Source organism: Canis lupus, chromosome 10 (genome assembly GCF_011100685.1).
Source record: "Canis lupus familiaris isolate Mischka breed German Shepherd chromosome 10, alternate assembly UU_Cfam_GSD_1.0, whole genome shotgun sequence".
NCBI classification, from domain to species: domain Eukaryota; kingdom Metazoa; phylum Chordata; class Mammalia; order Carnivora; family Canidae; genus Canis; species Canis lupus.
The window spans coordinates 66,867,792-66,893,331 of record NC_049231.1 but is presented as its reverse complement, the minus strand read 5'-3'; the positions used below and the strand labels follow the sequence as shown (position 1 = coordinate 66,893,331).

The 25,540-nt window shown below is 43.7% G+C and overlaps 2 long non-coding RNA genes across 2 annotated transcripts in view; both read right to left on the bottom strand.

The window, feature by feature from the left end:
* LOC111097793 overlaps nt 1–25,540 on the bottom strand; it is a 343,982-nt gene that overhangs the window by 4,543 nt on the left and 313,899 nt on the right. The window lies entirely within an intron of this gene.
* LOC111097792 lies at nt 72–10,696 on the bottom strand. Its single transcript, XR_005366186.1, has 3 exons — nt 10,555–10,696; nt 10,119–10,327; nt 72–831 (listed from the first exon to the last, which is right to left on the bottom strand). It is a non-coding gene; the product is annotated as an uncharacterized LOC111097792 (long non-coding RNA).

Sequence of the window (25,540 nt, the reverse complement as noted above, 5' to 3'; positions counted from 1 at the left end):
TTTCTTCCTCCCTCCCCCCCCTTTTCTCTCTCTCTCTCTCTCTTTCTTTCTTTCTTTAGAAATTCCTTTACTTTAAAGCTACCTCCTGAGACCTGGGCACCCAGGGCCTCTGCTGTGTGTCCTACCTGTTAGAGACCCTGCTTTGGTCCAATACCAGTGCTTCCCTCCCTTCAAGAAGATTCTGAGGAGTCAGTGGAATGCCCACTTGGAGCTCATACTACACGATCCCTCCTTCTGGAACATCTCAGGTTCCAGGGACCAGGAATTCCCTGCCTAGAGGGGTTGCACCTGCTTCCGGGGCCAACACATGCATCTTCCTTAGCACCTCGTTCATCTTCCTCCCTGGGGCTGACGAGGCTTCTGGGGTGCTCACTGGGAGGCCCCAGGGGTGCCAAGAGTGGCTCTTGTGGGATACGGTTGTGGACTGTGAGTCTGCACTGCACGCTGGGGCTCCCCATTCATGTGTGTGAGGCTTCCCCTGACCAGGATGGGGACAGGCCTTTGGCCAGGGTAGGGGACGGGAGGGGAGGAGCATTTGTGATCTAGCTCGAGGCCCCACAAACAGTGCTTGGTTTTAACAATTGACCAGCAAGTTTTCAGAAGAAATACATTTCAAGCTCCATCTCAAAATTCACCTACGCCACCACTGATGCACTTCCACTTTTTAATTTGTGTGGCGTGTTTCACATCCTCACAGAGATTCTCTGACAACTCCTGTAATGCTGAGTCTGCGCCGTGCAGTTTAGAACTTAATTCTGTTCTGTCGCTTACAATGAGCTGTTGTTTTCTTTGAGTTTTATTTTCCTTTGTCTCCAACTAGACTGGAAGTCCCTAGAGACAGAAAATAAGACTTAGGCTTCAGTGGTAACGTACCTACTCGATCGAGCAGAACTTTGAATACAGAGTGGGTAGCAAATATTTGTTGCTTGATTGATAAATCTGCAACGCCTTATAAATATGGCAAACAAGACTTAGGCTAACAGTTTTAAAACCTGACTCTGCTGAGAAAAAGAGGCAGTTTCTCAGGTACGAAAGGAAACAAATCGGGGAAGGCAGAGTAAAAGCAAAGGAAATCGTTTGAGCACCTGGCTTAGCTTGCACAGACCCCTTCCCCTGCCCTGTGTCCCACCGTCACCTCAGAGTCTTCAAGAGTGATGGGCAGACCTAGGCCCGATCTAGGCGACAGGGCCAATTTCAGTTGTAAAAACAGTGGTAAGCAAGGGATTTGAAGATCAGCTCTGTTGTTTCACAGCAAACAACTTATTTGTGCCCAGATCAAAAGTAAATAAACAGAATGGTTTTGAGTGTGATTAAGAGGATTACACGTTAGAGAATCTGCTCTTGCTATTACAGCGCAATCAACAGTGACCTCCTCTGCTTTTCTGCTCCCTCACTACCAAGTTTTCCCATTAAAATATCAACAAAAGTCAGTTTATTTTTCTCAAAATTAGTTTCTGTTATTTTTTCTAAGGATGACAGCATGGATTCTTTGACAGTTAAAGGCTTTAATTTGCCTTATAACGTAGCATGGTTTGAGTTGGCTGTTTTCAGACTCGACTGGACTCCTTGCCAACTGCCTGTGTAACTGGGTATACGCTGAGAGTGGGACGGACCATGTTTCCTATAAAGCAGAGGATCCAGGGACCATGGGGAGCCCCTAAGACTCTTAGGAGGTGTGCAGAGTCTATGCTATCTTTATAAGAACACTGATATGTTATTTGCCTTCTCATTCTCTGATGAATATACAATAGAGTTTTCCAGAGGCCACATGATGTAGGACACCTTTGCTTTGATGAATAATGGGCTGTGTCTTGTGTATTCTGGGGTCTTAAAAATTTATCAGTCTTAATTCCCAATCCAGAAAATACCTATAGATGTAACCCACATAAATAAAAGCTCTTTGGCGTCCTCAATTTTTAGGAGTATGAAAAAGGGTCCTGGGAGTAAAAAGCGTGAGAAGCACTTTTCTTAAAGACAAAAAAAGACTACCTGGGTCTTCAGTCAATCCTGGAGTGTACCAAGGTTCAGTGGAAAATCAGAGAAATAATTAAAAGTTAGAAAATCAGATTTATAGAAAGAGGTGAAAGGAATGGGGATTCATCAGCCTGGAGAAGAGAAGCTGGAGAGACGCCTTCATAAAGATCTGCAGGTATGTGAAGGGTTGATGCACAGAACAAGGAGAGGTTGGCTGACGTGCCGTGTGTGAGATTCAAGCTGGAGATAAAGAAGGATTCTCCAACAAGGGCTGTTAAACAGCAGAGTGGGTGATTGGCAGGTGCGTGGAATCCATCCCCTCCTCTGGAAGTCCTTACAAACCAGCTAGATTTCCATCTGTCTGGTATGATTTAACTCTGGCCGTGCCAGAAAGCCGAGGGGATGGAACAGATGAGGTCTTGGGCTCCTCTTCCAGCCCCTTGATTCTGTAATTAACTTGATGAAAGGAGCCGTGGCGATTTGCAGCGCAGAGTTTAGACAGGAATGTGCTTGCTGATCTCGGGATAGGTCTTGTGTGGGAAAGCCAGAGAGGGCTGCTTCGTGGCTGGTGGCGATCCGTATCATCCAGGAACATGATTGATGCCTGCAGACATCCATTTCAGATCAGACTTAGAAGGATTGGGCCCTAGCTCCGTGCCTAACCTTTCTCATGATCTAAGATCCGTGAGAGAAAGAATTTGATAGGTTGATTTTAGTCAGCTCAGGTGGGATGTGGAAAATTTCAAATATTAGATGTAGATGTAGGGTTTGGGGCATGAAATGCTCCTGATTCTAAAAGAAAAAAAAATGCAGTTCTTAGTTCTATAGAACAGTATCATAAAGTCTGAATGGAAAGTGTGACATGGACATAGCATTTCGATTTCACTCTGCGGTGGTGCTTTATTTTTCCTTACAGATTTAGTAGAATTTCGTTGCTTCTAGTTTTCAAAGATTCTGCGTTTTGGAAATAAGAGTTTGACGTTTCCCTGCACTGGGCTGGAGATCCAGAGCATCAACCAAATTCCAAGGTAGTTTGTTTCCTTTGCTTATCACTTGAATTTCCGTGAACAATGTGCCTGGGCCAAAAAAAAAAAAAAAAAAAAAAAAAAAAAGAGGAAGGAAGGAATGCAAATTTGCTGGATTTTTACTGTTGGATCCTGACAGTGGGGACGACGACACAGTAGAAATCAGTAAAACCATCTGGGATAATGAGCTGGATTAGAGAATATAAATGAGATTTTATCTAAATGTAGCCCCAATCACCATGGTCTGTGTTGACACTTAAAAAATATTTGGGTCAGGCATTAGCTTGTCTCGAGTTGATTGATAGAAAGCAGAGGAAGAAGACAGAGCTGGGAAGACCCCCTTGGGTACTTTTTGCAGTGGAGTTTGATCAGATATCATTCAGGAAAACAACCCTGGCAGATAGCAGATAACCCCATTGTGGGAAACGATTACCAGGCTCTACCTATCTCCAAAAGATTCCAAGAGGCTACTGACCTCTCTTCTGACAAAGCCTTGGTGTTGAATGAGATGGCAAGACCAGGCCTGGGGCAACGTGGTAAATATGCTTTCTGTCCCAGAGGAGAGAAAAGTAGGATAATTTCATAGAAGCTGTAAGACAATAAACCTCTTTAATAATTAAGACTCCTATCATGCAAATACTCAATTATGCCCCTTGATGTTGAGAGAAAACGGGAGAGAGGAAGGAAAGGAGTTCCTGTTTTTAGAAAGCATGGAACTAATCTAGGACAAGTTATTATTCCAAAGGTATCTAGTAAGATATCACAGGTGGAATTTTAAAGAAGAGTTTGATAATGTCCTTGTTTCTCATAACCACTCCTGCAGCTAAGCTAGCACAGGTAAGCACAGGCTGCTGGGTAAAAGCTTATCTTCTTTGTGGCTTAAGAAGGAATTTTTTTTTTCTTTCTGGGCCCAGGCAAACTTGTGACCACATAGGTCTGAGTAAGACTTTATGGCTAGAAGAGGGAAACATCACTGCTTTGGTTTTGGTTTTGGTTTTCATTCTAAGCCAGGGGCCACCCCATCTAGAGGCTATGGGTGTGCATAAGGAACATCACAGTTTGAAGCTTCGACTTCCCTTTCCTTCATTTGCCCAGGTTGTTCTTCAAGTCCTTACTTCTGTTTGCCATGCTCTTCAGTGTACGTCTCCCCCCACCCTCAGTTGTCTTCCAACCAAAATTGGGCTCATTTTCCAAGACTCAGCTCTCATTCTACTGTGTCTTCATACCTCCAAGAGCCTCAGAGCACCACTCACCTGCTGCACAAGCCTATCCTAAGACTTGCCACTATTTGCCTTGCATTAGAGTTATTTGTGTGTATGTCCATGTTTGTCGCTTGACTGTATGCTCCCACAAGGCAGGAGCCAAGTTATTTTTTTTTTTTTCAGATCTGAGTCTTACGCTCAATACATGCTCAATTAACGTTTACTACTGAGTCAAACTTAACCTAACACATCTTTTCCAGAAAAGGCATAAGATCCAGATGCTAATTAGTGGATTTCACGTCTAGATGTAGGTTTATTAGACCATTCAGTAAAACAACATAATTTTTACATTCGAAAGTAGAATGAGAAAACCCATTTCTACATGCGTATTTATTCAATTCATTGTAATTCAACAGGATAATGACTGAAAGTATGCATATGAATGTATATATATTTATGTATGAATGCAGACAATTCATATCTATATTTTAGTTTTTCTGCTACAAACCAAACAAAATCAAGAAGCACTGGAAACAAACAAAACATTTAAAACATCGTATTAAAATGAATATCATTCATTTGAAATGAATGGTATCTGGATTTTAATTTGAAAAACAAAATGAGGAAGAGTAGAATAAGTAAAATTATTACTTTGTATCTTCCTAACAGGATTTTCTTAGTTTAAAAAAAATACTGTGCTTTGAAAGACTGATATATTTTTAAAAATTTTATACGAATAGTCACCTGCTGAAAAAAATGTGTAAAGATGACATCTAAAAAGGAATATAGTCAATGGTTTTATTTTTCCTCTGTCCTTTACGTGGAGAAAATTACAAATTATTTTCAAGGGAGCAACATGACATTTCCGCAGATGGGTACTTTCTAGGACAAATGTAAATTGTAGAACAAATAACTTTTTTTTTTTTCCATGGGAAATGGTCTCTGTAGTTGTTACAAAGCATACCTTAAAACAAAAAACACTTTGAATAATTATTGTTGGAGGAGATATAATTGCATTTAAGATTCTGCATGACCTGAGTATTTATTCTCTCCCTTTCTGATTCCTCTACCAAATTTCTTTTTCAGATCAGGTTTCAAACCTGAATTAGTTTCTGCTTTATGTGAATTTAGATGTGTGAGAGTGTAAGTGTATTTTATAGTACATTTTGAAAGCCTCTTTTGAGAGATTTGTTTTTTGTAAAGTTCACTATGCTTAATCGCATAGATTTTTTTTTTTTTTCTTGTTAGGGGCAGAAGTCAACAGCCCAATTCTTCCTGTTGTAATATACAGAACCAGAAACACAGAGTGAGTCCCACAGCCTGGCAGTGACAGAACTTGGTCTGACGGCCTTTCGAGGTTATTTTCTATATTCCACTTAAAAAAAAATTCACAGTTTTTCAGCAAAATCATGCCCTTCGTAGAGACCGTATCGATCACAATATTCATGAAAAGTGCAGAATCCGAGATCTAAAGAACATAGGCTCAAAAAAGATTGACTTAAAAGCATTTCTCATTTTATCCTTCAGTTCTCCAGAAGGTCCTGGGGAGAAGCACTTTCAACCTTGATATGAGCAGGATTCTCAACGCAGAATGGACTCCAAGTTTGGTTAGACCACAATGAAGTGTGTTGAAAGCCATTAGCAATTACGAGCATGGCTCTGTGCTGATTTGCTTTATGGTATATTTCATGCTGCTCATGCACAGTAGGTAATACACATGGATTCAGCATAAATTTAATTTTGCACATTAAGTAAAGTGCAATAGATAAATTATGCCTGAAGAGGAGCCACCAGCTGCTGTAGCCACTTCAACTAATGTACCCCGGAGGTGCCTGAGCACATCACTTGTGTCGAACCACTAATGCATCCTGGATATCTGCATGGATACATTTGCTGTGTGGAGCCAGGAGTAGCCTCCTGGCTCTCAGGGAGGGGCCAAGGAAGGGAACGGGTCCAGCTTCCTGGGGCCGAGCTGCCCTTCCCCCGGCCCCCCGGGCCCTCGGGCGTGCTTTGCCAGGCCTGGCCTCATTCAAGGGCTTGGTGGAAGGGTCCTAGACAGGATTTTCCCACGACCTGGGGAAGTGAGAAGGAGCAGAAGGGACCCCAAACATCCCTCCCCTGGCTTAGCTGAAGAATCCAGAGTCCATATGAAATGGGCGTTCCACTGAGGATTCAGAGATCGGAAAGGATGCATTACTGCAAAGATGGCTGAATTAGAGCTGCTGGGGGAACACTTACTTTTGAATTTCTTGGCAACCTTGGACCTCATTTCTCAACCTTAATGTTCACTTTATGGTCATTTTTTTGTATTTAATATATCTACATCCCATACAGGGAATTGAAGCAGAACACTCTGAGGGCTTTAAGGAAGAAAACAGATCTCCACTCTGTGGCAGGATTCATTCCTGTGGCCGGGAATGGTGATGACATGCTTTAAGTTATTTGAGATGAGTAAGCAGTTACAAGTTCCACTGGAAATGTGGCTCCAATCATTTTCAGCCAAACTCTGATAATGGAAGTTTCATCCTCTTGGCCATCCCCTCCTGGGGCCCTGTGACTGCACCTGTTTCAGGCTTACGCTCTTTCCCACGAGGTGTAGAGGAATGCCTCGTCGACGCCTGTCGTCGTGTCCTTTTGCCCATCGAAAGCACCCTGCTAGGACTGGCTTTGCCCTAATAGCCCATTTGCCATCCCCTCTCCTGGGGTAAACATAGTAGAGAGTAGCTGCGGCTGCGTCTTACAAAAGGACACCCGAACACACTGAGGCATGTGACAAGGGCAGGCAGGACAATCAAAAAGTAGTAACAGGAACCGCTTACCATACCCCCCTGCTAAGTCCTTTACGTGCATGATATAGCTAAGTTTTCATGGAAACCCCATGATCATTCATTCTCATTTTGCAGAGGAGCAACCGGAGGTTTTAAAATTCAAGTTACTCATCCAAGGGGTTCTGCGACTGGTAAACGAGCAGAGCCAGTGTCCAAATCCAGACAACTGGATGTAGGACCCGTGTTCCACAGCATCACATCACTCTGCTTTATGCTGCCCTTTAGTACACTTCACCTTTGGGCTGTAATTTTTTTTTCCCTGCAAGATAGCATAGGTTTTCTTCAACTCACTTTTTTTTTTTTTTAATTTTACAGACAAAGCAGATCACTCTGCCTTTAAATGGAAACTTCCTCTTGAAAGGAAACTTGAGATGTCCTGCATGTAGGAAATCTATTTGTGACAAACTGCTTCTGTTCCCTATGATGTTCCAGAGGAAGATTCTAAGATAAGAGCAAAAAGAGACTCCTGTTACCCATTAGTTAGCTGGATTGACTTAAGGAGTCAACCTCACTTTGCAGATTTCCAATGCTCCTTCTATAAGAACACAAGTCACAAGGGTAATGGATTCTTGGCCTGTCAGGGCCCCTCCTTGGGCTCAGTTAGAGAAGGATCCAGGAGGGACCCTTCCAAGGGTACACTGGGGCCTCTATGTACCAGCCTCAAGAGCGCTTTGTGCATCTATCTTCCCAATTCTATAGGCCATGACATCATACTGGTAGCCTGAAATTGGCCAGGGTAGGAGTCTTGATGCCACAGAGATTTGTTAGCTCTCCAAACCAGGGCTTCTCTCTCTCTCTCTTTCTCTTTTAGATTGTCAGTTGTGCAACATTTACCAGGACAGCCCCCAGGTACATGCTCTGCGGCCTCATGCGACTATATGACTGCTCTGGATACTTGGTAGTTCTTGTTCCACTAGCTCTCAGTCTACAACTCTTAAAGGAGAAAGAACTCTCATCAGCAGCACAAAACTATTGATAATATATAAAGCACCATTCGTGTGTTAGGTGTTACGAATGCTGAAATTAGGCATTATTTATTGGGGCAAACAGAAGGTGTTGCAGTATTAATAACAAAGTTTACATCTAACCCTGAAAATGGGTATGTGGTAGTAGAGTGCTCCAAAACCTTTCCCCAAATGCATCCATGTTCGCCTACCCAAGAAAGAGAAAATTCTAAGAATTTTAGTGCAGAAAAAGAAAAAAAAAATTTTTTTGGCAGAGATTACTGCTGTCAAGAGAAATGCTCTTCACCAATGACTATTTCTGCTTTGGATCTGGTTTGTACTAAGATCACAACGGCTGTAAATTGAGCATCAGATTCTCAGGATTCCACATATAACTTTGCCTCGAATTACCCACTGGGCCCAGCCACATCATTTAATCCATTTGCATGTGAATTGCCTCTATTTCATTTAGGGTCTTGCAGTTGCAGGCAACAGACCCTAACTTAAGCAGAAAAGAAATGTACTGGGTAATTTTTGGATGGCTCAAGGTACTGATGAGAAGGTAGGAGAACGAGATTCTGAGAACTGGTACCAGGGGATGAGCAAACACCAGTCACTTTCTTGGTAGCACGTGACCACTGAGAAGGAATCAGCCACAGCCACCTCCTCTCCAGGTACTGCAATCTGTTTCGCTGGGAACTTGGGAGGGACAGGGACAGGGCACCTTCACACAAATAGGTCAAAGGCGATTCCCCCAAAGGGAATCTCGGGATGCACAACCAAAACATTAAGGAAATAGATGCACTGTGGTCATTACAATAGTCAACAGAGAAGACTAGAAACTACTGTTCAGTTCACAAATGGTCTATAAAATGTTCTGAACTCTTAAAAAAAGATTGATTGGTTGATTGACTGATTGATGTGAGAGTAAGCACACAAGCAGGAGGAGCAGAAGGAGAGTGAGGAAGAGAGAGAATCTCAAGCAGACTCTGCACTGAGTACGGAGCCCAATGCGGGGCTTGATCCTACATCCCTGAGATCACGACCTAAGCCGAAACCAAGAGTTGGACGCTTAACTGAGCCCTCCAGGTGCCCCAAATGTTGTGAACTTCTATGATAAAATTATGAAAACCTTATTCATGAGCCTCACACTTTTGAACAGGTTGCTTTTAACTTGATACTTCAAAGTCAAGAGTCAAATTTGTGCTTCCTTGATTCAAATCAATGACCTTACATTGGATCCATTTCTGGTTCCATTTAAGTCTCTTTACCCCAGTGTTTTCTTTTTTTGCTTTATGCCTATTTCTAATTTATATTATGTAGCTATATTTTATATGTGTTCCTAAGCTGCCTAGAATCTTTTTTTTTTTTTTTTTTGCAGTGAGGCAGCCTATAAATAAATAGATACATGCAATCATTCCTTAGGATTCTTTTCTAATTTTAATATCCTATTGTTCTCATTTGGAAAAATTGGGTATTCAAGGGAACAGAGAACGTTCTCTTAAATTCAAATATAATTTCAGAGTCATCCTGTCTTGACTGATACTTACTCAAAACAGAGTTGCTTTTTAAATCTCTTTACTTAAATTCACATGCAGGGGAAAGCAATAGCATAGAAGTAAGAGGAATGGTAATTATTTCCCTGGAGAACAATAATTTTGCAATAAATTTCAAAAACAGCACGATTTAGCAAATTAAGCTTAGAGCCAAGGATATTAAATAGAGTTAACTTTGTAGAAATAAATTCTGATACCACAGGCTTCAAACATTACTTTAAATGTATTCATTTCGAAAAGAAGCTAGTGAAGGGGCCCTTAAGGCCTCGGTTTGGGATGTTGGGTTCTGTTTTTAAAGGCTGAAGGAGTGAAACCTTTCTCACACCAGGCAGGATATAATAATGAATATATGTCTATATGAACACCTTATTTTGATATCACTGGACTGCCGAGTAAGCAATATTGATAGCAACAGCACCTTCAAAGGAAACTTGTACTCTGCAGCCATGCTTCTGTGCTTCGGCAACTCCACATGGAAATAGCATCGCTTTGATCCTATATTTAGTACTGATATTGTTTATGTTTAAATGTTAAAAATAACTCTTTAAAACCACATGCCCTAAGGTTAATAATAAAGGCACATTCTCACCTTTTGGAAGGGTTTATAAGAAATCTAGGGCCACCTCCTGTAGCCATATACGAAACTACGGGTCTGAGAGGACTTGAATGATAATTCGTTGTGAAAATCTTCCTTTTTGACTCTCTTCCCAATGCATGTGCTTAGACCCACCGAATTGCTACAGGGACTTTTTATTTTTTCTCGGCCCAGGCTTTGCTGAAGAGAATCAAAGCATCACTCTGAAAGGAAAAAAGAGGGAAAGAAAGAAAGAGAAGGGAAGACGGGGAACGATACACCATGGATACCACACATACACCTGCTCTGTTGATCCCGTGATCCATCTCGTGATCTAGTGATCTAGCTAGCGATCTCCATCCATCTAACAGATACTGACACTGTCTGTTTCTCTGCTTTCATCTGGGGGGAATGTTCAGAGATGGAAAGACAGAAGTTGGCCCTCTCTTACTTAAGCTAGAAGCATTCCTCCCGAAGTGCTGATGCTGGTCTATTGTCAGACTACACTGCACTCTCTCATTAATATTAACCATTTCCTCTAAAGTGTCTTACTCTTTGACTCACTCCGTTTTAAGGAGCCATTATTCTTACAGTGGTTGCTAAGTCACCATCAAAGAATTCTAAGATCTTTGAAGCACGAACATACAGGAAATGGACATTATCGGTTCCTTGGTCTTGGCAGGTAGTGTGGAGTAATTTTTGAAAGATGCGGAGAAATTGTGGTTGGGTCCATCTCAGTCGAAACACATTCTACTCTAGCAGTGGATATGGCTGAAGAATTACCCACACTGGTATCAGCGTTGTCTGCGACGGTACGGGTCATTACTACTGAGGCCTACCTGAGTGACTGGGTGTGTGGAGCGCGTGTAGGTTTTGCTAAAGACAACATTATGTTCTATTTACGGCTAGGATATCTTTTTCTGGAAGAAAACTGAGACTATACTTGGCCACCTCAATCTAATCAAGTTGAGAATTTAAGTTTCTTAATCTATTTGCTGGTTGACAGGTTAGTTGGCTGCTAGGTAGGATGGAGAAGGTTCCATTTAGTTTTTGTTTTCTTTTCTTGGGAAGTAAAAAAAAAAAAAAAAAAAAGAGGTGACTCTGTGGCTTAGTAATCAAAGATGAACTATTCATAAAAGCGTCTGGCGGAATGCTTTCTTTGCTTGCTGCTGCCGAATCAAATCTCTTCAGTCTAACCTTGGCCTCCAAACACAAACTCACTCCAAACTTGCTTCTCCAATACCACGTGTGGCAAATCCGCGTTCCTGCCAAACCACCTGAAAGGAATTATTTTCCTTGCACACAAGAAATAATTGTCAGTTCTTTTAAAGTTCAGACTGTAGAGGTTTTGATCAATTAAAACCGTTTCCACGCCTCAGTAGCATTCCCAAAGGTTAAATACGTTTCTGTTCTTGCATCCACGGGATAATTATGGAAAAGTGGGTGAGTTTCTTCCCTGAAAAGATAGGGAAACCAAGTAGTTATTTGTGCCTGCAAATCCTTTTGGGTCTAAAGAACGAGCAAGATAATAAATTGTTTTTGCTAAAAACAGGAAGTTTGGCAAAGATGCAAAAGTACAGCTAAACTTTGGCCAGGAAACCCAAAACATTGTGTTCTTCTTTGAAAGTATTTCCAGCAAGAAAAAAGTGGAGTGCCTTGAATACATAGTTTAAGAAACAGTGAAGGCATCTGGCAACATGAACCGCCTGCCAAACTTGTGGTTGTGCTGCGCTTGCTGATGGAAAGATGTGCCAGTTTTCAATGACTTATGTCATGCACAGCTGGAGACCCATGCACAAGATCTCGAATGTTGTGAAGTCCAAAAGGATTCGAGAAAATATCCCCCCTTTTCTCTCCCTTCAACCACACTGTAGAAAATATTAAACAGAAGAAAAGGAATTACTTGGAGTTTAGGTGGGGGAAAGCTGACTTCAGATTTCTCAGGGAAACCTGTCTCAAGGCAGAAGCGTTCAGTCGGTTGAGACATTCCGGAAGTTGTTAGGGTTTCTTTTTCTCCCTCTCCCTTCCCTCAAATTCTTCATACTCACTCTTGCCAGCTTTATTAATACGATTGTGATTATGTGGCATCTGTTTTGGACAGAGCCGATAGGACTGTAATTTCCACTTTAGTCCATCAGTCTGGAAAGGCTTCAAAATGCGGGCCAGAAAAAATAAAGAAATTAACCCAAGACGTCTGGAAAGGAGAGTATTGTGCTTCTGTCTATTGGAGCAGTGGGGAACCCTGGGACATCTTGATTGGAGGAGGATGTGTTGGAGAAATGATGCTCCTTGGGCATGCAGGACCTCTTCCAGCTGGCAGTGGCAACGGGACTCCTTTTACTCTCCCTCTACAGTGATTTGGCTTGCAGTTTTGAACTCAGGATTCGAGGAGAGGAACTTCCAATTTTAGTTCTTACCACTTATTTGGGGCTAGAAGCAATGGCCCAGCTCCCTTAGTTTCTCAACTGAGGAGCGGGAGAAGGGAGCGAGGCAACCCAGAAGGGGCAGTGAATGGAGTCAGCGCCTCCAGCAGGGCCCTCAGGAACCCCTGCAGGGATCCGGGAGCAAGCGGAGAGGAGAACCGTCTCCCTTCTTTTTCCTTCTGAGACAGGCTTTCTGTCTGAGTCACTATTTTCTCTCTCTGGCTCCTCTTCGTTGTTTCGCTTCACCTTTGATGCACCTCTTGATCTTAAGGGCCAATTGTTTTCCCCAGGGGTGGGGTGGGTGGTGGGAAGAGAGAGCAGCTTAGCGTAGCCATGAAGTGGGGCGATGGACGCCTGGCCCTGGCTCCGTACCTGGTGACCCGGTCGAACCTGGCTCTCGTCATCTGTTGATGAGTCATTTTGGTACTTCGATGAGTCATTAGGGTGCTTCAAAGGCATGTGCAGAATGTAAGCAAGGCACACGCTGCAACCCTGGGTGGGTTGCATGGATTCATCTGTGATCAACAAATGTTGGCTCCTGGTGGGATGAAGAGAGCCCACAACCTGACTCCCTCCACCTGGGAGTCAGCTTAGAAAAGTTTTTGGTTTTCTCAGCATCAATGTGTTCTTTTTGGAGACCAATGCTACCAGCTTTGAGACTGTCCTATTTAAAAAAAGATTAAAATATATAGTATTTGCTGCTTAGAAAATGACTGGCTATCTTAGAGATTCTCAAGAGAGAAAAGGCACAAGAATATCCTTTATTTTTTATTTTTATTTTTTATTTTAAAGATTTCAAAAATTTACTTATTTGTGAGAGACACAGAGACACAGGCAGAGGGAGAAGCAGGCTCCATGCAGGGAGCCCCACGTGGGACTCGATCCTGGATTCCCAGGATCAGGCCCTGGGCTGAAGGCGACGCTAAACCGCTGAGCCACCCGGACTGCCCAAGAGCACCCTTTAATTTACTAGGTAGAGATAACCATTATCTGCATGTTGGCATAACTCTTTTCAGCCTTTCTTCTGTGATCTTGTTTTGAATTATTAAAGTGGAGCGCTATTATACGCCCTAAGCAATTTACGTTATTTTGTAAACATTTCCCCATTTTAAAACTGTTTTTAAAGGCCTAAACATGTTATTTTAAAGAGCATCATAACATCCCGTGGTAGGGATATTCTTAGTAGAATTGGGGAGCGACGTTTCTTTCTTTCCTTTTTCTTTTTTAAAACACCATGATGAACACTTTTGCATTTGTATTTCCTTAGGATAGAAGTTATTGGGTTCTTTTTTTTTTTTTTTTTTAAAGGTCTTTTTAAGAACTCTTGCTATGGGATGGTTATGCTTGGTTATGCTTTGAACTCAGGAGGGATTTACCTTGCTTAGGAAGGGTGGAGGGAGAGAGCTGCCCGCAGCCCGCGGTGTGCCCACCGGAGCCCTCGGCGGTGGACGCGGCGTCTTGCAGCCCCGGTGGCCTGAGCCCTGCCCGCCTCGTGCGAGCGCCGGTGCACGGACACTGTGTCCACACGCGCTGTATGTATGCAGCCTGCAGCTATAATCATGCGTGTGCCCGCGTGCACCAACACACATGCAGACACGCGTATACAGTGTGTGCGCCGCGCGGACAGCAGGGAAGGGGGAAGCGGCGGGCGGAGCAGCTGCCCGGGAGGGGGGCGCGGCCCAGCCATTCCCCCGGCGCAGGGGACGCCGCCTGGGAGGCCGCAGGGCGAGCCGAGCCCTTCTGCCCCTGCGCGGCCGTCGCACACCTGGAGGTGCACCCCGAGGCCCGATGAGGATGGGGCGCCCAGGTGCGGGGCGGGCGGCGCCCCTGCCTACACCGACGGTCGGTGCAGCTCGCAGGGGCCACGGCGAGGCCGCGGAGCTGGGGGGGCTCCCTGGGTCCCCGATGCGCAGGGGGCGGAGCTTCCCGGGTGGGGGGGCTCCCTGGGTCCCCAATGCGCAGGGGGCGGAGCTTCCCGGGTGAGGGGGCTCCCTGGGTCCCCCACGCGCAGGCCGCAGAGTAGGTGCCGTTGGGGGGGGGGGCGAGGCTGCCAGGACGCCCCTGCGGGGACCCGACGTCCGCTCGAGCATGCGGGGGCTCTGGCCCCGAGGGGTCGAGGGGTGATGTTTGGCCCGCGGCGGGGCCGGGCTGCGGGGTACTGGGCGTAGACGCGGCGCCGCAGGCAACCGGGGAAGGAAGCGGGGCACAACCGGGGAAAGAGGGGGAAATTGTGATTAAAGGGGAAAAATGAAGCCGTGCGCATCTGCAGTTTGAAGAAACTGGAACCTGGAGCCGGGAAGGGTTGCGTAGAGCTCCGGAGCGTGCAGGGGAAGAACGGCGCGGGTGTCCCGCCAATGCCCCGGGGTGTGGGCGCCAGCGGGGGGGGGGGGTGCGGGGCAGACCCGGGGCCCCCCTCCCGCAGGCCGCCAGCCCTTTCCTTGTCCCTGGAAGCTCGGGAGGCGAAGATCTCAGGTGAGCTGTGCCTGGTGGAGCTCCGGGTCCAGCCCTCCACGTGCTGCACACGGTGACGTCCGTGCGTCCTCCCGCGGCTGTCTGTCCTGCCTCCTAGGTCTAACCCCGTTCCCGAGGGCTCCTCCCCCTGACCGCAGCCCCAGCCACCTCCGACCCCCCCTCCCTGCCATCCCGTCGGGGGTTCGGTGCCAGCCCCGGACACGGCGCCCCGCCGACAGCGCCCTCCGGGGCAGCCCGCCTGGCGCACGGCTCCCCGAGCCCCCCGACCCCAGGCCGCACCCCTCCGCGATACCCGCAGGGCCCGCGGGGAGCCTCGGCCCGGGGTGAGCAGGGCTCCCGGGGGACGGAGCCGCGTCACCGCAGCGGCGCCCCCCCCCGAAAGCCGCCCCTTTGTTCCACGGCGACCGCGGTTCACGGAGCCCCGGGCTGCACCGCTGGGTTCTCAGGCCCCGTCGGTCCCAGAACCTGGGGTCCGAGGAACCGCGAGCGCACGTTGCCTCCGCTCAGCACCTGTCTCCTCGCGCCCGCCACGGCCCCAGGGCTCCGCGAGGTCCCCAGGGAAAGGAATGAACAGGCCGTTGCCCCCAAACCCCTGAAGAGCCGACGGGCCACGGGGTACGCGGCGGGAACTGAGGCGTGGCCCGGCCTCGCGGGGCCCCGTCGGGGAGCAGCGGCTGTGGTCCTGGGGATGCGACGCCCAGGGACACCAGCCACAACCAGAAGGAATCGCGGCTGGATCAAGTCCTCCACCTGCACCCCCCCCCCCCGCCCAGGCCCCGTGCGCACGGCAGGCGGCCTCCTCCCCCGGCATCCTGGGTGCTCTCCCCACCCTCCCCTGCCCTCCTGGGTGCCCTCCCTGGCCCTCCTGGGTACCCTCCTGGGTGCTCTCCCGGGCCTGCCCTCCTGGGCCTTCCTGGGTTCCCTCCCCGACCCTCCTGGGTGCTCTCCCCGCCCTCCCCAACCCTCCTGGGTGCCCTCCCTGGCCTGCCCTCCCTGACCCTCCTGGGTGCTCTCCCTGCCCTCCCTGGCCCTCCTGGGTGCCCTCCCTGGCCTGCCCTCCTGGGCCCTCCTGGGTGCCCTCCCCGAACCTCCTGGGTGCTCTCCCCGCCCTCCCTGACCCTCCTGGGTGCTCTCCCGGGCCTGCCCTCCCCGGCCCTCCTGGGCCCTCCTGGGTGCCCTCCTGGGTCCCTCCCCGGCCCGGCCCCCCCAGCCACCCCAGCCGTGAGCCCTGGGCTGCGCGCTCAGAAGGCGCACAGCGGCGCCCCTCGTCCCCGTGGCCCCCCAGGGGCGGGCCGGGAAGCTCCTGGCGCCTGGGCCCCCCCCGCCGCGGGCTTCTCACGCGCGGGAAGCGCACTTGGCCGGGTCCCCCTCGGCTCTCCGGCAGCGCGGGCTCCCACGGGCGACTACAGTTCCTGGTGACAACGTTGGCACAGGCTGACTGAACTTGGCTTCATGTTTCCTGAGTTTTCCTGAGGAGAGGACGAGAGCTCTCTCCTCTCCTTGGTTTATTTACTGCCCCACGTTTGTTTTCTTCTTACTGCAGCCCTGGGGGTCAAGGCCCAGGCCTCCAGAGAAAGCTCTATTTTCATGATTTAATTTTATGGACAGAAAAGTTCCAGTGTCATCCTCTGTGAATGGTGAAGACATCCTGCCGCATCCCTGAAGATGGCTCGGAGCCCTGTGAGGCGCAGGGCATGGAAGGGGCTGTGTGGGGAGCCAGCGGCTGATGGCCTGGGAACCTACCGAACTGTTGGGCAGGGCCCTTAATGTTGAAACACATCCTGAGAGTATTCATTATTCTGATGTGGAAAAGGGGGACCCGAGCCACCGATGCCTAATTTCATCCACGGTGTGTGTCTCTGGACCAGCCTCATGTCATCCAAGATTCACTTTGTCCCTGCCCCAGGACAGCAGCCGCGGCACCAGGCAGGATGCCTGAGCTTGGAAAGCCACTCAAGGAGGTTGAAAGCCAGTGGCCACAGGGACTTAGGGGAGCTGGGGAATTTTATCCTATAAAGACCTTTTCTCTACGAGGCAAATTTCTCAGTGAAATGGGGTGGGGGTAGGAGTGCAGGGGGAGTGGATTTTGGAGCCAGAATGACCTGGGCTCACATGATTCATTAACTGTCTGAGTTTGGGTCTCTAAGTTTTTGCATCTGTACAAAATACATATTAATAATTTCCACTACTTTATCCAGCCACTTAAAGATTAAATGAAAGGACATTTGTACTGCGTCTGGCATGGAGCCTGGCTCCTAGTAGATGCACAACAAACGCCACGTTTCTCTCCTTAGACACACATCTACACACACCTGGAATAATACTTCAAGGGAGTTTTCTCAGCGGTTTGCTCACTTTTGTTCTGAAAAGTGAACACTGTTCACCAGGAACAGTGTTCCTAGCAGGCAGAAATAAGGAGTGTACAGAAGTGTGTTCTTTCCAAAATATGGATGAATGCATAATTTCTAAGCAAATAAACTGACATTGGGTGTCTTCATTGTGAGGTGCTAAAGACGTAGAAAGCTCGCTCATGCCCTCACTGACTATGGAGTGAAGCTGGGGAGACAAGTCATACACTGTCAACATTGAGAGATGAGGAATAAAGACATCTGAGTCCTAGCCCTATCAAGTTTAGTTATTAAAGCTCCCAAATTTGCCATCAGCCACCCTAAGGCAGCAGTTCCCACTCTCCTCTTGTGTGGGGCCATGTGTAGCCTCTTTCCCCAGGTGACTCCACTGCTGCTGGGAGCACCACCATTATAGCTCTTCCCCTAGACACCCTGCACCACCGCTGCCTCAGGCCTTGCTCTGGCTCCCCATCTGCTCTGTTTCGCTCTAGCCAGTCCCTGTGGAGGCTGCGGGTTCCTCCCTGCCCAGGCTCCAGCTGCTCCACTAAGAACTGTCATTTCTCCCCCGCTCAGAGAAGATTCTACATGTAGCACCTGTTTCAACCCTCTTAAGATAGTAATGTTAGTGATAACCAGTTTAGACTTTGGAGTCAGAATGAATGGCTTCAAATCCTACTTCCACCAACTTCTAACTATCATTTTGGGCAAGTTAATAATTAAGCCTCAATTTCCTGCCTAGAAACTTGGGACTGATAAATATGAGGACTAAATGAAATGGCATGCACATAGTACAGCACATGGTAAGCTACCAGAAAGTGTTTGCTCTTATCAGCTAACAATTGCAGTTTTGGAGCGTTAGGTATGTGCCTGATTTACATTTCCTTTGTTGCGTTTCCTCAGAGGCTGGGCCACAGGTCCTCTTTCACCTGGTCTTCCTACTCAAATTTGTGTCTCAGAATGGGACATAAAATCTTCAACTCAGCTCTGCATTTGGGAAAACTGTTCTTTCCTTCCAGGATCACTTCCTTTCTTACCAGGCTTTGCCACAGTTTTTAAATACCTGTTCTAGTTTGAGACTCATAATCCTAAATACTGAGGAAAGTACTCAAAGTACTCAGTATCATTTCTTCCAAACACAACCCCAGTCTTCCTATAAAAAGGCCTGTTTACTTAGCCTGGAGCTTCAGCCTGAGCGAGGGGCTGGCTACAGGCTTCCCACACATCTAGAGGCTAAGGAGGTGTTCCCAGGGAAGGTAAATAAGAAAACACTATCCTTGCACACCCCCTTGGCCTTGGTATGGCTCAGTAAGATTTCCCAGGAAGAAGCTTACACACTCATCTGGAGCCCTGATTTTTGTGACTGTTACTCATGGTTAAGTTACTTCCAGATCTGGTCTGGAGGCCAGCAGTGATTGTGACTGCAGTCTCAGTGGACTATAAATATTTGCAGAATTTAATAGCTGCTGAGAGTCTGGCTTCCAATCAGCTTGAAAGTAGGTGGTAAATTTGATTCTTCCCTTTGGGTCACTGACGGGTCTTGGCAAAAAAAACAGGGGCATATCAATAATCAGGTGGCTTAGACAATCACAAAGGTTTGAGAAATAATCAAGAGCTACAAGGCTGAACAAGAAGAATCATCATCTACTTATATAAGGCCATTCCTTCAAGACAGAGAGAGGTATAGTTGTTTCCCCTACTACATAGAAACAAACACAGTCAAGCAAAATTAAGAAATGGAGAAATACTTTCCAAACTAAGACAAAAACCTCAGAAAAAGACCTTAATGATATGGAGATAAGTTATCTGATAAAGTATTCAAAGTAATGGTAACAAAGATGCTCACTGGACTTGGGAGAATGGATAAGAACCTCAACAGACAGAAAATATAAGTAACAGAAGTCAGAGAGCTGAAGAATACAATAACTGAACTGAAAAACAGACTAGAGGATTTCAACAGCAGACTGGATGAAGCATAAGAATAGATTGGCAAGTTGGAAGATAAAGCAATGGAACTCACCCCAGCAGCAAAAAGGAAATAAAAATTTTTAAATGAGGATAAGTTAAGAGACCTCTGGGACAACATCAAGAAGAATATTCACATTATAGGAGCACCAGAAGAAGAGAGAAAAAAGAAGCAGACAACTTATTTAAAGAAATATATATATATATATATATATATATATATATATATATATATATATATAATTATATATAAAATAAGTAATAGCTGAAAATTTCCCTAACCTAGGGAAGGAAACAGACATCCCAGTCCAGAAAGCTGAGAAAGTCCCAGCTAAGATGAATCCAAGGGGAATCACACCAGGAAATATTATCATTAAAATGTATAAATCAAAGATAAAGAGAGAACCTCAAAAACAATAAGAGAAAAACAAATTGTTACATAGAAGGGAAATCCCATAAGGCTATCAGCAGATTTCTCATTAGAAAATTTTCAAGGCAGAAGAGAGTGGCATGACATATTCAAAGGCTGAAAAGGAAAAACTTCCAAAAAATATACTCTACTCAGCAAGATTATCATTCACATTTGAAGGAGAGATACTAAGTTTTTTCAGATAAGCAAAAGCTAAAAAAAGTTTATCACTATTAAACTGGCTTTACAAGAAATATTAAAGGGTCTTCCTTAAGCCAAAAAGAAATGGGACTAATTAACAAGAAAACATATAAAAGTAAAGATCTCACTAGAAGAGGTAAATACCTAGTAAAAGTAGTGGGTTAGTCAACTAAAGCTACTAAGGAAGTTAAAAGACAGAAGTAACAAAATTATCTGAAGCTATATTAGTTAAGGGACACATTGTTAAAGGACACGTAAAATAAAAAAAATGTAAAAAGTGACAACAAAAACATAAAATGTGTGTCAGGGGGGAGTAAAAATGTAGAGTTTGGAATATGTTAGGTTTATTATCAACTTAAACTAGACTATTATATATGTGGGTTGAGATATGTGAACCTCATACTAACCACCAGGTAAAAACTTAAAAGTCAATACACAAAAGAAAATGAGAAAGGAATCTAAACATATCACTAAATAACTAAAGAAAATCATCCAACCGTAAGCAAAGAGAGAAAAAGAAGAAAGGAACAGAGAGGAACTACAAAAACAGCCAGAAAACAATGATCAAAATGGCAGTAAGTACATACCTGTCAATAATTACTTTAATTGTAAATGGACTAAATTCTCCAATCAAAAAATGTAGAGCAGCTGAATGGATGAAAAACAAGACACATCTATATACTGTCAACAAGACACTTACTTCAGAAATAAGGAAACCTTACTGGAAGTAAGGAATGAAAAAAGACATTCCGTGCAAGTGGAACTAAAAAGAAAGCTGGTATAGCCACACTCATATCAGATGAGATAGACTTTAAAATAAAGACTAATAAGAGACAAAGAGGGCAGTATATAATGGAGGGGTCAATCCAGCATGAAGATAACATTTCTAAATACATATGCACCCATTATAGGGGCATCAAAGTATATAAAGCAAATATTAACAGACCTAAAGGGAGAAATTGACAGCAATACAATAAGAGTAAGGGATTTTAACACTCTATTTACATTAATGAAAAGATCATCCAGACAGAAAATCAATGAGGAAACATTGGTCTTAAATGACATTTTGATAGACATACACAGAACATTCCACCCCAAAGCAAAAGAATATACATTTTTCTCAAGTGAACATAGAACATTTTCCAGACCAGATCATGTGTTAGGCCACAAAACAAGTCTCAATAAATTTAAAAAGACTGAAATCATATCAAGCATCTTTTCTGACCATAATGAAATAAAACTAGTCAGTTGCAAGAAGAAATATGGAAAACTACAAATACATGGAGATTAAACAACTTATTACTGAACGATTACTGGGTCATTGAAAAACTCAAAGGAGAAATAAATGATATCTAGAGACAAATGAAAACAGAAATATAACATATCAAAATCTACAGGATGCAATAAAAAGGAGTTCTAAAAGGGAAGTTCATAGCAATGCAGGCCTACCTCAAAAAATGAGAATTCTCAAATAAGCACTTTAACTTTATACCTAAAGGGCTTAGGAAAAAAGAAAAAAAGTCTAAAGTTAGTAGAATGAAGGAAATAACAAAGATCAGAGCAGAAATCAATGAAATAAACTAAAAATACAGTAAAAAAAAATCAATGAAACTAAGAGCTGTTCTTTGAAAAGATAAACAAATCTGACAAACCTTTAGTTAGACTTACCAAGAAAAAAAGACAGAGGGCTCAAATAACTAAAATCATAAATGTAAGAAGTTATAACTGATACTACAGAAATACAAAGAATCATAAAAGACTACTATGACTAATTATATAACAACAAATTGAACAACCTAGAAGAAATGGATAAATTCCTAGAAATGTATAATCTTCCAAATACTTAATATGAAGAAATAGAAAATCTGAATAGACTGATTACTAATAAGGAGACTGAATCAGTAATCCCAAACTTCCAAAAAAAGAAAAGCCCAGGACCAGGTGGCTTCACTGGTGAATGCTATCAAGCATTTAAAGATTTAATACCTATCCTTTTCAAACTTTTCCAAAAACCTGAAAAGAAGGGAAAGCTTCCAAACACATTTTATGAAGCCAGCATTACCCTATTGCTAAAACCCATGCAAAGACCTCACACACGAAAAAGGAAATTTATAGGCCAATATCCCCAATGAACATAGATGCAAAAATCCTCAATAAAATATTATGCAACTGAGTTCAACAATACATTAAAGGGATAATACACCATGATCAAGTGAGATTTATTCTTGGGATGCAATGGTGGTTCAACATCTGCAAATCAATCAATGTGATACACTACATTAACAAAACGAAAGGTAAAAATAATATCATCTCAACAGATGCAGAAAAAAGCATTTGATATTGACAAAATCTAATATCCATTTATGATAAAAACTCTCAACATAGTGGGTATGGAGAGAATGCATCTCAACATAATAAAAACTAGATATGACAAACTCATAGCTAATATATCAAACAGTGAAAAGCTGAAAGCTTTTTCACAAGTTAAGGAATGAAACAAGAATGCTCACTGTCATTACTTCTTAAAATACAGAGCTGAAAATCCTAGCCACAGCAATTAGGCAAGAAAAAGAACTAAAAGACATTAAATTGGAAAGAAAAAATAAAACTGTTACTATATGTAGATGACATGATACTATATACAGAAAATCCTGAAGACCACAAAAAACTGTTAGAACTAATAAACAGATTCAGTAAATTTTCAGGATACAAAACTAATATGCAAAACTTATGCATTTCTGTAGACTAATAACCAACTATCAGAAAGAGAAATCAAGAAAATAATCTCATTTACAATCACATGAAAGAGTAAAATACCCAGAAGTAATTTCAATCAAGGACGTGAAAACTATAAAACCCTGACTGATGAAAGAAATTAAAGACACAAATAAATAGAAAGACATTTCATGCTCATAGATTTAAAAATATTGAAAAAATTAATATTATTAAAATACCCAAGAGTACCGGGGTGGCTCAGTAGGCTGAGCATCCGACTTTTGGTTTCAGCTCAGGTCATAATCTCAGGGAGGTGAGATTGAGCCTGTGTTGGGCTCCTTGCTTAGTGGGGAGTCTTCTTGAAATTCTTTCTCTCCCTCTCTCTTTGCCCCTTTCCCTGCTCATATTGTCTGTCTTTTTCTCTCTCTCAAATAAATAAATCAAAAATAAGTAAGTAAATAAATAAAATGATCATACTACCCAAATCTACAGATTCAATGCAATCTCTATCAAAATTCCAATGGTATTTTTCACAGAACTAGAACGAACAATTCAAACATTTATATGAAACCACAAAAGATTCTGAATGGCCAAAATAATCCTGAGAAAGAACAAAGTTGAAAGTATGCTTCTTGATTTCAAACAGTATTAGAAAGGTATAGTAACCAAAACAGCATGATATGGGCATAAAAACAGACATATATATAGATCAATGGAAAAGTTCATAGAGCCCAGAAAGAAACCCAAACAAATATAGTCAACTAATTTATACCAAAGGAAGCAAGAATATTAGATACGTATTAGATACAGAAAGGACAGTCTCTGTAATAAATGGCATTGGGAGACTGGATAGTTACATGCTAAACAATGGAACTAGACACTAACTCACACCACATACAAAATTAACTCAAAATGGATTAAAGAATGCAATACTTGAAACCATAAAACCGCTTTAAAAACCTACAAAAACAAAAACAAAAGGCAAATATGCTCCTTGACATGAGTTTTAGCAATTTTTCCTTCGATCTGACTCCAACAAAAGGAAAACAAAGCAAAAATAAACAAATGCAATTACATCAAACTAAAAAGCTTCTGCAGCGTGAAGGAAGCTGTCAACAGAACAAAAAGGCAAACTACGAAATGCAAGAAGATATTTGTAAATCATGTATCTGAGAAGGGGTTAATGTCCAAAAATATATAAACAACTCATACAACAGAATAACAAAACAAACAAAGAAGCAATCCAATTTAAAAATGGGCAGAGTATCTAAATTGACATTTTTCCAAAGAGGACATACAGATGGCCAACAGGCACATGAAAAGATGTTCCACATCCCTAGTTGTCAGGGACATGTAAATCACAACCACAATGAGATATTATTTTTTACCTGTCAGAATGACTATAATCAAAAAGACAAAAATATCAAGTGCTGGCAAGGATATGGAGAAAAGGGAACCCCTGGCCACTGCTGATGGCTATGTAAACTGGGGTGGTCACTATGTGAGACAGTATAGAGGTTCCTCAAAGAGTTAAAGATTGAACTACCCAATGATTCAGCAATTCTACTTCTGGATATCTACCTGAGGAAAACAAAAAACACTAATTTGAAAAGATATATCCACCCCTATGTTTACTGCGGCATTATTTACAATAGCCAAGATATGGAAAAATCAGTGGGTGAATGGAAAAGAAGATGTGGTGTATATACACGATGGGATATTATTCAGCCATAATAAAAGAAGGAAGTCTTGCCATTTGCAATAACATGGATGGACCTTCAGGGTATCATCCTGAACGACGTAAGTCAGAGAAAGACACCACAGAAGTTCTCTTACATGTAGAATCTAAAAACCAAAAGAAACAGAAAAAAAACCTAGACTCATAGATATACAGAAAGTGTATTGGAAGGGGAAGGGCTAGGAGGGGATGAAATGAGAGGGGGATTTAGAAGCACAAACTTACAGTAGAGCAAGCCATGGGGATGTAACGCATAGCATGGGGAATATAGGCGATAATATTGTATTAACTGTGCATGGCGACCGATGGCAACCAGACCGATTGTGGTGACTATTTCACAGTGCCTACGCATAGTGAATCATGCTGCACACCTGAAACTCAGCTAGTATGGTATGACAATTACATCTCAATAACAATAATAAAAAAGAATGATGCAAATGATAAATGCCCTAGGGGTTCAGAGGAGGAGCTTTGACTCCATGTAAGGTGGGGTCATTTTATAACAATCTGGGGTTTGAGCTTCATCAGCCTGAGATAAGTCATTTGGGGCTGGGATTTCCAAACACAAAACAGTGGTATCTAGGAAGGGTCACTCTGACTAGAGAAGTGTTCAAACGTTGGCTGCAAGACAGTTTTTGACACTGAACTCCAAATGGGGAGGAACCAGGGGCAGGGATGAGAAGAGTTGGGTAATTTCATGGGAGAGCTAGAGATGTCAATTAGAGAAGACAAGAGAGTGCCCTGGACAAAGGGAACTAAAGTAGATGAGAAAGCAGAGGAGTGAGAGGACAGAAGGAAAGAGGAAAGAAACATAAAAAAAAAAAAAAAATCAAAGCGGTTATTTAAGGAAGAAAGTTGAATATAAGACTGCAAAAGAAAATTCGCTCATGTCTCTGAGATTAAGCAGCTTCGATCAACTGCAAAGCACAATGAGCATCTCTGAAATCATCCTGTCTCAAGTGTGTGCCTCTTACAAGTAGATTCTAAACACTAAACAAGAGCATATAGGTGAGACATTGTGGGGCCTGGGAATGACATCACAGGCATCGCAGATCCTTGCTCTGGACACTCAGACTTTAATTTGATCAAAATGAAAGTTTGCTTGATTCTCCACTATGATCTCATCCTTGACTCACAATGGTGCTTTTTGGAACGACTTCTATAGGTCT